This window comes from Macaca mulatta, chromosome 3, assembly GCF_049350105.2.
Source record: "Macaca mulatta isolate MMU2019108-1 chromosome 3, T2T-MMU8v2.0, whole genome shotgun sequence".
Lineage (NCBI taxonomy): Eukaryota > Metazoa > Chordata > Mammalia > Primates > Cercopithecidae > Macaca > Macaca mulatta.
Genome location: NC_133408.1, coordinates 84,594,798 through 84,606,033, shown reverse-complemented (window position 1 = coordinate 84,606,033; position 11,236 = coordinate 84,594,798). Strand labels below are relative to the sequence as shown.

At 48.1% G+C, this 11,236-nt stretch overlaps 1 long non-coding RNA gene across 1 annotated transcript; it reads right to left on the bottom strand.

Moving 5' to 3' along the window:
* Positions 1-1,436: 1,436 nt before the first annotated feature.
* On the bottom strand, positions 1,437-3,686 carry LOC144339856 (uncharacterized). Its single transcript, XR_013415370.1, has 2 exons — positions 3,613-3,686; positions 1,437-1,594 (listed from the first exon to the last, which is right to left on the bottom strand). It is a non-coding gene; the product is annotated as an uncharacterized LOC144339856 (long non-coding RNA).
* Between the last annotated feature and the right edge of the window lie 7,550 nt (positions 3,687-11,236).

The following is an 11,236-nucleotide window of genomic DNA, read 5'->3' as shown; positions in this document are numbered from 1 at the left end:
AAAATGGAAGGAAATGTGAGCAGTTGAGGGAACACTCTTGTCTTTTAAGGGAATGCCTTGGAAATTGGACAAGTCACGTCAGTTTGCATACTTTCAATTAGAACTTAATCTCATAACCATATTTTGCTGCAAAGGAGGCTGTGTAACATGGTCTATTCTGGGCAGCCTGTGTCCAGCCAACATTTGGGGAACCAAAAGCAGGAGAATAGATATTGGGGTTGATTCCTTGTTTTTACCACAGTATTGTATTGAACAGCCAACTTTACTGGGTGGACAACTACTACACTACAAACACTTAAAGAAGTGGACAAAGTCAAGTTTTCCAATGCAAACAATAGGACATGGCTAAGTTTCCATATGTGGCTTAGACAAAAATTAAAATTTAAGTTCGAAAAGACAAAAAAAAAAAAAAAAACAAGGATAAGCATTAAATGTATAGATTCACTAAGAAGTTGATACTTTACCACATCTTGATGTCCTGAAACTAAGAGGCAACTTTGAAACTTGAAGGAGGCACTGAACTGAACTGGAGTGGTGGGTGGGAGGGATGGGCTGATAATGGCCCTAATAGCCAAGGACATCGCCAGGCAGTTGGAAGAGCAGGACTGGAGGCGGGGAGATTCACCACATTCTGGCCTGGCAGATGAGCTGGGTTCACAGCTGAGTATTTAAAGCCAAAGGGGGCCGGGTGTAGTGGCTCACGCCTGTAATCCTAGCACTTTGGGAGGCCAAGGCAGGCAGATCACCTGAGGTCAGGAGTTTGAAACCAGCCTGGCCAACGTGGTGAAACCTCACCTCTACTAAAAATACAAAAATTACCCCGGTGTGGTGGCAGGTGCCTGTAACCCCAGCTACTCGGGAGGCTGAGGCAGGAGAATTGCTTGAACCTGGGAGGCAGAGGTTGCAGTGAGCCGAAATCATGCCACTGCACTCCAGCCTGGGCAACAGAGCAAGACTCCATCTCAAATAAAATAAAATAAAATAAAATAAAATAAAATAAAATAAAATAAAATAAAACCAAAGGGAATAGCAGAGTTGGGGGAATGCCAGGAACATCTCTCCTAACAAAGGCAGTGCTCTCACTAAAGCCAAAAGGGAAGCTGGAGTTAAGGGTTTGGGGTGGAAGACACTGCAGGGAGTCAGCTAATGCTGATTTCTTACTAGACATCACCCTCAGAGCTAGTGTATGAACAGTCAGTGTTTTTAGCTACCCAGAATCCACTTCCCTTGTTCTCAATACCATTCCAGTTTCTCTGGAGAGAACTCCCTCGCCCCACCCAGTGCACATGCTTTGTGTGGAGACCTACTCCCTCCAAATCAAATCATGCTTTCCTCTAGGACACTGATTAACCTGGAGGTAGTTATGTAGCCTAATCAGAATGAAGGTGTATTAGTCTGTTCTCCCGCACTGCTATAAAGAAATACCTGAGACTGGATAATTTATAAAGAACAGAGGTTTAATTGGCTCATGGTTCCACAGGCTGTACAGGAAGCATGATGCTGGTGTTATGGGATCTTTGGGGTGTCAATTTCCCGGCCAGAAACCTCTGTGGCTGATGGCACCTTTGCCCAAGTTCTTGTCCAAGTTCTTGTCCTACATCCAGGAAGAATGAGATATGCAGATAAGTGAAGGGTAAACAAGATGAAGACGAGATTTATTAACTGTTAGAACAGCTCAGAGGAGACGGGCAGGGGACAGCTCCTCTCTGTAGGGAGGTCATCCCATGGAGCATTCAGTTCTCAGCAGAGAGGGGGCCCTGGAGAGGGTCACTCCTCTCTGCAGCTGGTAGTCCTGACATACCTGCAGGTCCCTGAAGCTCTCAGCAGAGAGGGTGGCTCCTCTCTGCAGCTGGTCGTCCTCTCCTTTCAACTCTCTCTGTACTCCCCACCCTCTGCCCTCCTCTGGCTGAACCCAGGGCTTTTATGGACCTCAGAGGGGAGGACGTGCATGCTGATTGGTCCATGGGTGGACATGGGCGGCTGGAAGAGGCACCTAGTCCCCACTCCAGTCTGCAGGACTGGCAGCCCCGCCACCAGGCTTCAGACCCTCCCTGGCCTGAAGGAGGGGCCTTACCAGGGACCTGCCCCCTTCCACCCAGGAATCTGTCTGCCTCCCACTGCCATTCATGGCCCTGGGGCTCAGCCCCACACCCTCTCCAAGATCAGAGCAGGTCCCGGAGAGGAGAGAGGCCAGGCAGCAGAAGCAGACACCCCCAGCCTGCAGGGAGGCTGGGGGGGCTCTTCCTAGACTTAAACTTAAGGTTTAAGTGAGGGATGCACGGTGCAGAGATGCCTGGGTCCTGCGCCTGGGACGGAGTCCGCAGCTGTACCCCAGGAGCTCTTGCCCCACCAACTCGGAAGGGGTGGGGGTCCCGTTTGTCCCGGCTCCTGCCTGCTCCCTGGAGTGGAAGGCCCAAGTCTGCAATTGTGGTCGGGAGGCTGCATCTGCACCCGAGAGGGCAGATCCTACCTGCTCACGGTCCCCACCAAGAGCACAGGGAGGCTTGGATCCACAGCCGAGGTTTGGGCGGCTGCAGCCCCACCCAGGAGGGCATGGCTCCATCCTGCTCGGTAGAGCTGGAGGCCTGGGTCTGCAGCTGCAGTTTGAGCAGCTGCAGCGGGACCCAGGGAGCTTCCTTCGCAACTCAGAAGGGGCGAGGCTCCCACCAGCCCCATGGAGTGTGCAGCCTCTGCTGCAGCTGGCGTGATGGCAGCAGACGCTGCCACTGACATCTGCTTGGCTTCTGGGAAGGCCTCATGAAACTTATAATCATGGAGGAAGGATTAACAGACTCATCTTACATCACCAGAGCAGGAGCAAGAGAGCGGGGGTGGGGGAGGTGACACACACTTTTAAACGACCTGATCTCATTACCAGCACCAAGAGGAAAATCTGCCCCCATGATCTAATCGCCTCCTACCAGGCCCCACCTCCAACCTGGAGGGGATTACAATTCGACATGATATTTGGGCGGGAACACAGATCCAAACCATATCAGAAGGGGACGCAAGAAAACATTTTACAGGGCTCCAAGAGGGGCTTCAGCAGGCACTCTTTGCCACTGAATTTGAACTTAGGAAGATATGGGGGAAAAAATGCCTGCTATGCTCACCTTGCCAGAGAGATTGTGTCCAAGGATTGAGCCAACAAGGAGTAGTTGACAGATGCACACAGAGAAAGCAGATTCTGGGACGTCACTTGCAGGACTTAGACTAGCTGTGTCTGGAGCCAGTGCTCCCTTAGAATTTCATTATTGTCACAAATCAATTTATTCCCTTTTTGTTTAAGCCATGGTAGATTGAGTTTTCTCCGACTTTAAGTGGAAAAACCTCTAATACTACTAGACCCTTGAAGTTCATTGTGTCACTTAATTTCACAACACTTGTGGGTCATAAGTATTATTCCCATTTTATACAAATGAGGAAATTGAAACTTAGAAAAATTTAGTACCATGCATAATATGCACAGCTCCTTGAACGAACTTTCAAACTCATGTCTAGTTCTGAAACCCCCAAAACAACACAACAGAGGCCCTCTTACTCATTTAGTCTGCACATAGATGATCAGCTAACCACAAAAGTCAAAATGAAGAATTACTTTAAAATTCTTACACGGGCCGGGCGTGGTGGCTCACATCTCTAATCCTAGCACTTTAGGAGGCCGAGGTGGGTGGATTGCCTGAGCTCAGGAGTTCGAGACCAGCCTGGGCAACACGTGAAACCCCATCTCTACTAAAATACAAAAAAAAAAAAAAAAAAAAGGCCGGGTGTGGCGGTGTTCACCTGTAGTCCCAGCTACTCAGGAGGCTGAGGCAAGAGAATTGCTTGAACCTGGGAGGCAGAAGTTGCAGTGAGCCGAAGTCATGCCATTTCACTCCAGCCTGGGCAACAGAGTGAGAATCTGTCTCAAAATAAAAAAATTATACACACACTGAGCGCAGTGACTCATGCCTGTAATCCCTGCACCCTGGGAGGCTGAGGCAAGAAGACCGCTTGAGCCCAGGAGTTCAAGACCAACCTGGGCAACATAGTGAGACCCTGTCTCTATTTTTTTTATTAAAATAAAATTTTCAAAATGACACACACATACCTCACATAATTTAAACTAAAACACATAAATATATATTTGATTGTCAATCTTTTCCATAGATTCAAAGCATTTATTTGAATATGTAACTGATGATTAGAGGTTGGCGTGTGTGTGTGTGTGTGTGTGTGTGTGTGTGTGTGGGCGGGTGGGTGGGTGAGAGGTTCTCACTCTGTCACCCAGGCTGGAGTGGAGTGGCATGATCACAGCTCACCGCAGCCTCGACATCCCAGGCTCAAGCTATCCTCCCATCTCAGCCTCCCAAATAGCTGGGACTACAGACATGCACTACCACACCTGGCTAATTTTTGTATTTTTTGTAGAGACAAGGTCTTGCTATGTTGCCCAAGCTGGTCTTGAACTCCTGGACTCAAGCAATCCATCTGTCTCGGCCTCCCACTAAGTCCTGGGATTACAGGCATGAGCCACGGCACCTGGCCTAGAATTTCATATCATCATTTCTGCATGACCCACAACAAGCATCATCAAAGATTTCTAATATTTATTTAAAGGAGAACTTTAAAATATTTTCAGAGTACTTTGAGTGCAGAACCTTATATTTTTTCCTTCCAGCATTTTACAGTTGCTTTCCCGCTTCTAATCCAATAGCAGTTTTTTAAATGATCCTCTTCTATCAAGTCTTTCCAAAGCATTCAACTTAATTTTCTTAGGAACAACTTCTTTTTAAATTAATTCATGAGCTTATATATTTACCTAAATCACATAATTACAATAAAAAACATAACTGGCATTGGCATACATAGGCTGCATTAGTTTGTAGGGCCACCCAACAAAGTTCCACAAACTAGGTGGCTTAAAGCAACACAAATGTATTGTCTCAGCTCTGGAGGCCGGAAGTCTTGTCAGCAGGGTTGTGTTTCATCTGCAACCTGGAGGGGAAGGCTCTTTCGCTACTTCTCCTTGTCTTTAAGTTGTTTGCTGGCAGTCTTTGGCACTCCTTGACTTGTAGATGCATCAGTCCATTTCTCTGTCTTCATGTGGCCATTTTCTTTGTGTGGGTGTCTGTGACGGTTAATATTGTCAACTTGATTAGATTGAAAGATGCAAAGTACTGTTCCTGAGTATGTCTGTAAGCATGTTGCCAAAGGAGATTAACATTTGAGTCAGTGGACTGGAAAAGGGAGACCCTCCCTCAATCTGGGTGAGCACAATCTAATCACCCACCTGTGGAGCCAGAATGAAAGCAGGCAGAGGAACATGGAAAGACTAGACTGGCCTAGCCTCCCAGACTACATCTTTCTCCTGCGCTGGATGCTTCCTGACCTGGAACACTGGACTCCAAGTTCTTCAGCTTTGGGACTCTGACTGGTTTCCTTGCTCCTCAGCTTGCAGATAGTACATATTGTGGGAACTTGTAATCATGTAAGTCAATACTCCTTAATAAACTCCTATATATATCCTATTAGGTCTGTTCCTCTAGAGAATCCTGACTAATACGCATCTGTGCATCCAACTTTCCTCTTCTCATAAGGACATCAGTCATACTAGATAGGACTCCCCTAATAACCTCATTTTAACTTGATTACCTCTGTAACAACCCTATCTCCACAAACAGTCACATTCTGAGGAACTAAATGTTAGGACTTCAATGTATCTTTTTTGGGGGGATGCAATTCCACTCAGGGTAGTCCATTCACTACCCTGACTCTTGGTAAGTCTATCACCCAGGTGGTGGGAAAAAAAGTGGGTGTGCCGTCCTAGAGCTGTGGGTAATTGGCATGAGTTAGCACATTTTGCAGAAGAAAAATAAAATACTGGTCAATAAAAGGAGTCAATAAAAAAATCCCACTGCAGATTACAGAGGAAGTCAATAGGGGTGGAGAGGTACATGATGAAACAAATAGTTGAATCATTTTTATGGTAAACATTTTAAATCACTGCTTCCTTTTTCAAAAATAAGGAAGATTTTCCTGGTTTCCTGTGCACTCTCCTCTGAGGAAGGAAGAGTTCCTTCAAATTTTTTTTTTTTGAAACAGTTTCACTCTTTTTGCCCAGGCTGGAGTGTAATGGTGTGATCTCGGTTCACTGCAACCTCCGCCTCCCGGGTTCAAGCAATTCTGCTGCCTCAGCCTTCTGAGTAGCTGGGATTACAGGCATGCGCCATCATGCCTGGCTAATTTTGTATTTTTAGTAGAGATGGGGTTTCTCCATGTTGGTCAGGCTGGTCTCAAACTCCCAACCTCAGAGATCTGCCCACCTCAGCCTCCCAAAGTGCTGGGATTATAGGTGTGAGCCACCGCACCAGGCCGTTCCTTCAAATCTTAAAGGGGATCCAGATGCATCTCTGTCGAGGGTATATGGGTTTTGTTTTGTTTTTTCCTGCTATAATGAAAAATATGGGAATCCTTCCTTCACTGTGTGTTCCTCACATTCAAAATTTTAGAAGATACATATATTTTTCTGTTTTCAAACCTCTCTCACCTGTATTTATAAATAAGTTCACATTTACATTTATTCTCCTTTTTTTTTTTTTTCCTAGATAATTATTTCTACCTGTACTTGCAGAACCTTACTCAGTGGCCCCCTCCCCTGGTAGCATCTCAGAGGACTTCATAAATAAGCTAATATATGCTGGATACTGCACTCTCCTGCTTCTGCCTGAGATGCTTTCAAAACTACAACATCTTGGTTGAGTGTGGTGGCTCACACCTGTAATCTCAGCACTTTGGGAGGCCAAGGCAGAGGACCTCTTGAGTGCATGAGTTTGAGATAACGCGGGCAGTATAGCAAGCCCTTGTCTCTACAAAAAAATTAAAAATCAGCTGGGCGTGGTGGCATGCGCCTATAATCCCAGCTACTCAGGAGGTTCCACCGGGAGGCAGAGACTACAGTGAGCTGAGATGAGCCACTGCACTCCAGCCTGGGTGACAGGGTGAGACCCCATCTCAGAAAAAAAAAAAAAAGTTGAAGACAGCTGGCTTGCCCCTTGCACCATGTAAGATGCAGTGAGAAAGTACCATCTCTGAAGCAGACTGAGCCCTCACCAGACACTGAATCTCCTGGCACCTTGATCTTAGATTTCCCAACCGCTAGAACTAAGAGCCATAAATTTCTGCTGTTTATAAACTACCCAGTCCAAGGTATTTTGTTATAGTAGCCCGAATAGACTACGACAATACATGATGTTATTTTTTGGACTGTAGTGTTCATCAACTCTTTGGAGATGACCATGCCAGACCTCTCTCCAGTGATTATCCCTGGGTGCATGCACCTTGACTTCCTCCTCACCTCTACATATCTGGCATTCACCCTCAGCTTCCTGCCCTTCCAAGTAGCCTTACTGGACGGGATCCAAGGGCACTGTGTCCTGCATGGCCATATCTGATCCATGGGAAACACAAAAACATCCTGGGACGCCTCTGCATGAGTGGGCTGACAGCCGACCACTGCCTGCCTTTTTCAGGTGGGCAGTAAGTGACCAGAGAGTCTCCATGTGCACCAACATACCTGACAAGCTCCCCAAATGGCTGGAAGCCTGTAGGCATGAAGTGAAGGAAATGGGCTGCCTGAAGCTTCCCTCAGTGGGGAGGAGGTAAACTCACAGCACAGCAAAAGCTCTGTGAGATTTCTCTTCTTCGTTTTTTCGTTTTTCTTTTCCTTTTTTTTTTTTTTTTTTGAGATGAAGTCTCACTCTGTTGCCCAGACTGGAGTGCAGGGGCATGATCTCGGCTCACTGCAAGCTCCACCTTCCGGGTTCAAGCCATTCTCCTGCCTCAGCCTCCCGAGTAGCTGGGACTACAGGTGCCCGCCACCATGCCCGGCTAATTTTTTGTATTTTTAGTAGAGATGGGGTTTCTCCGTGTTAGCCAGGATGGTCTCAATCTCCTGAACTGGTGATCCTCCCGCCTCAGCCTCCCAAAGTGGTGGGATTACAGGCATGAGTCACCACGCCTGGCCTTTTTTTTTTTTTTTTTGATACCAAGTCTCGCTCTTGTTGCCCAGGCTGCAGTGCAATAGCACGATCTTGGCTCACTGCAACCTCTGCCTCCCAGGTTCAAGCGATTCTCCTGCCTCAACCTCCTGAGTAGCTGGGATTACAGGCACGTGCCACCATGCCTGGCTAATTTTTTTTTTTTTTTTTTGTAGTTTTAGTAGAGATGGGGTTTCACCATATTGGCCAGGCTGGTCCTGAACTCCTGACCTCAGGTGATCTGCCCCCCTCGGCCTCCCAAAGTGCTGGGATTACAGGTGTGAGCCACGGCGCCTGCCCCTTTTTTTCTTTTTTAGAGATAGAGTCTGGTTCTGTCGCCCAGGCTGGAGTGACATGGGGAGATCTCAGCTCACTGCAACCTCTGCCTCTCAGGTTCAAGCGATTCTCCTGCATCAGCCTCCTGAGTAGCTAGAACAACACAGGTACGCCCCACTGTGCCCGGCTAATTTTTGTATTTCTAGTGGAGAGGGAGTTTCACCATGTTGCCCAGACTGATCTCAAACTCCTGACCTCAAGTGATCTGCCTGCCTCGGCCTCCCAAAGTGCTGGGATTACAGGCATGAGCCACCGCACCTGGCCTCTGTCAGAGATTTCTTCACCAAACCCCCCTTCCACTCTCAAATTCCTTCTTTTTATTTATTTGATTTCTTTACTTTTATTATTTATTTATTTATTTTTATATGGAGTCTCACTCTGTCGCCCAGCCTATAGTGCAGCAGTGATAGCACTGTGTTTTTAGTAGAGACAGGGTTTTGCCATGTTGCCCAGGCTGGCCTCAAGCAATCTGCCTGCCTAGGCCTCCTAAAGTGCTGTGATTACAGGTGGCTCCCCCCCCCCGATTCCTTCTTATATCCTTAGAGATCTGTCCCTAGAATTTCACATCAGTGTATCTTGTTGTCCTAATCAAAATCTATATTTTCATATCTTGTTACACATAGGGGAAAAACAGCCAAGAGAATGACACAGAAATGGAGCTAGAGCCTTAATACTCCTCCTAACTGTTAATCTGTTTGGATGGGGTTTCTGTCACTTGTGGCCTACAGCAGTCTTACTGTCCCCCCAACCTCCCACAGAGTTCTTCAGGTTGAAGAGAGTCACCCCTTTGTAGAATGGGAAGCTCTTATTCAAAAAGTAGAAACTGAATACAAAACTAGACTTTAGAAGGATAAGGTAAATAAATCAATGCATTCATAACACATCGTTACCAGAAAGTGAGGGGGTTAGAGGCCTCATCCTTAAATTCTGCTCTCAAGGACATGGAGGGCCCCTCTCACAGGTTTTCCCAAAGCTCCTCTGGGTGTACTGGTCTGACTCAGCAAGTGAACATCTGTGGTTTTGCCTAGCCAGCATCCCTTCTCCTAGCAGTAGCACTCAGCATGTGCTTTTGGGGAATCACTCTTTCCTCTTGTGGTTTATTTAAAGTGACAGCACAATCAGACCCCAGAGTTTGGCTTATGTCCTAGGCCTTGCCAGTGAAAATATGGTACCTCATTAGTGGCAGTTATTTTTCCGAGAAAGGACATATCATGGCCCAAGGGGCAGTAGCAGGTGGGTGGAAGAGACAGATAACAAACAATAAGCTAAATAAACAAATTCAGTCAGGAGCTAAATAAATGTCACTCAGGAGCAGGACAGGTAGCAATTTTGAATGGAGTGATTAGGGTAGTTCTCAATGAGGCAGCATTTGAGCGAAGATCAAGAAGAGTGAGAAGTAGTTGAGCATTCCAAACAGACACCAGCCCGTGCAAAGACCCTGCAGCAGAGCCCTGTCTGCTTTGCACAAGAAATAGCACAGAGGCCAGAATGACTGGAGCAGAGTGAGCCAGTGGGGAGGCAGTAATATGAGGTTGCAGGAGTAACAGAGGAGCAGATCAGGCAGGGCTTTCGCTTCTACCCAGAGTTTGGGAAACCACTGGGAAGGTTTTCGGCAGAGGAGGAATTTGATCTGGCTTTCTTTTATTAAGGTCACTCTGGGTGCTGTATGAGGACAGGCTGCAGGAAGAGGACCACTGTCATGACCAGGTAGGAGATGATGGAGGCAGAGGTAAGAAGTGGTCAGGCTCTGGGTATGCTAGGGAGATCCAACCAACAGAATTTTTGGGCCCTGGAAGTGGGATGTGAGAGAAAGGTGAGTGCCAGATAACAGCAAGGTTTCTGGCCTTGACAGCTGGAAGATGGAGTTGCCATCGAGATGGTGATGCTATGGAGAAGAGATCAGGGGCACAGATTTGGATGTGTTGAGATTGAAATGTATTTTAGAGATCCAAGAGGAGGTATTAAGTAGGCACCTGCATAGAGGAGTATGGCGTTCAGGAGACAGGTCCCTCCTGGAGATAAAAATTCAAAGCCAAGCCTTCTCTCTCCGCACTCAACAAAACCTCACTTAAACAGGCTTGTCAGGTCATGGAATAAAGTAATAGAACTCTTGGTTGGGGAAAATGCCGGTCAACCTTACCCGTCAGAACGCTGCCTTTAAGATCAAAGAGATCTCTTTCCTTCAGCCTAATCCACCCCGCTCCCTGGTTTCCCCTCAGCCCCACTAGGCTAGAAGCTCCCTGGCTTCTCCCACATCAGGATCCCCAACAAGCCCATTCCCAGGTGGATAAGAGCCCAGGCAGTTCCCTAGACCACGTTCACTTCCTAGCTACCCAAGAACAGGACATCGCAGACACCGGCCTCCTGGAATATACCCCTCCGCTTCTCACATTTACAGGAAAGACTCAAGTAAGCCTCCGCGCCAGTTCAGTCGGCCCGGGGCCACCAATACCAAAGGGATTCAGTGGGTTCTACGTGGTGAGTGGGGGGCGGATAAGAGAGATGCGACACCCCCTCGACCCCCCAACGCCGGGGCCAGGCACACCGTGAGGGGCCCAGCCACTTCCATACGCCCTCCGGCCGGCGAGCACCTACCACCCACCCCTCGCCACCAAGCTGGGTGCAGAGAAGAGGTCAGGCGCACGGACGGTTCTTACGGGCCCAGGCGCCAGGCCCAGGGCACAGAGGCCGGGATCTCACGCGCGACCGCACGAGGCCGGGACCCTCCCTCCCCTTCCAGTCCACTCCCTTCCCCTCCGCCTCCAGTCCTCTCCCGGTCTCCGCCATCCCGCGTCTGGGCTCCCGCCCCCCAGCGGGGCAGCCAATCGGAGCTGGGATCCCGCCCCGGTCCGCAAAGCCAGTGGCGCCCGGAGGCTGCACGG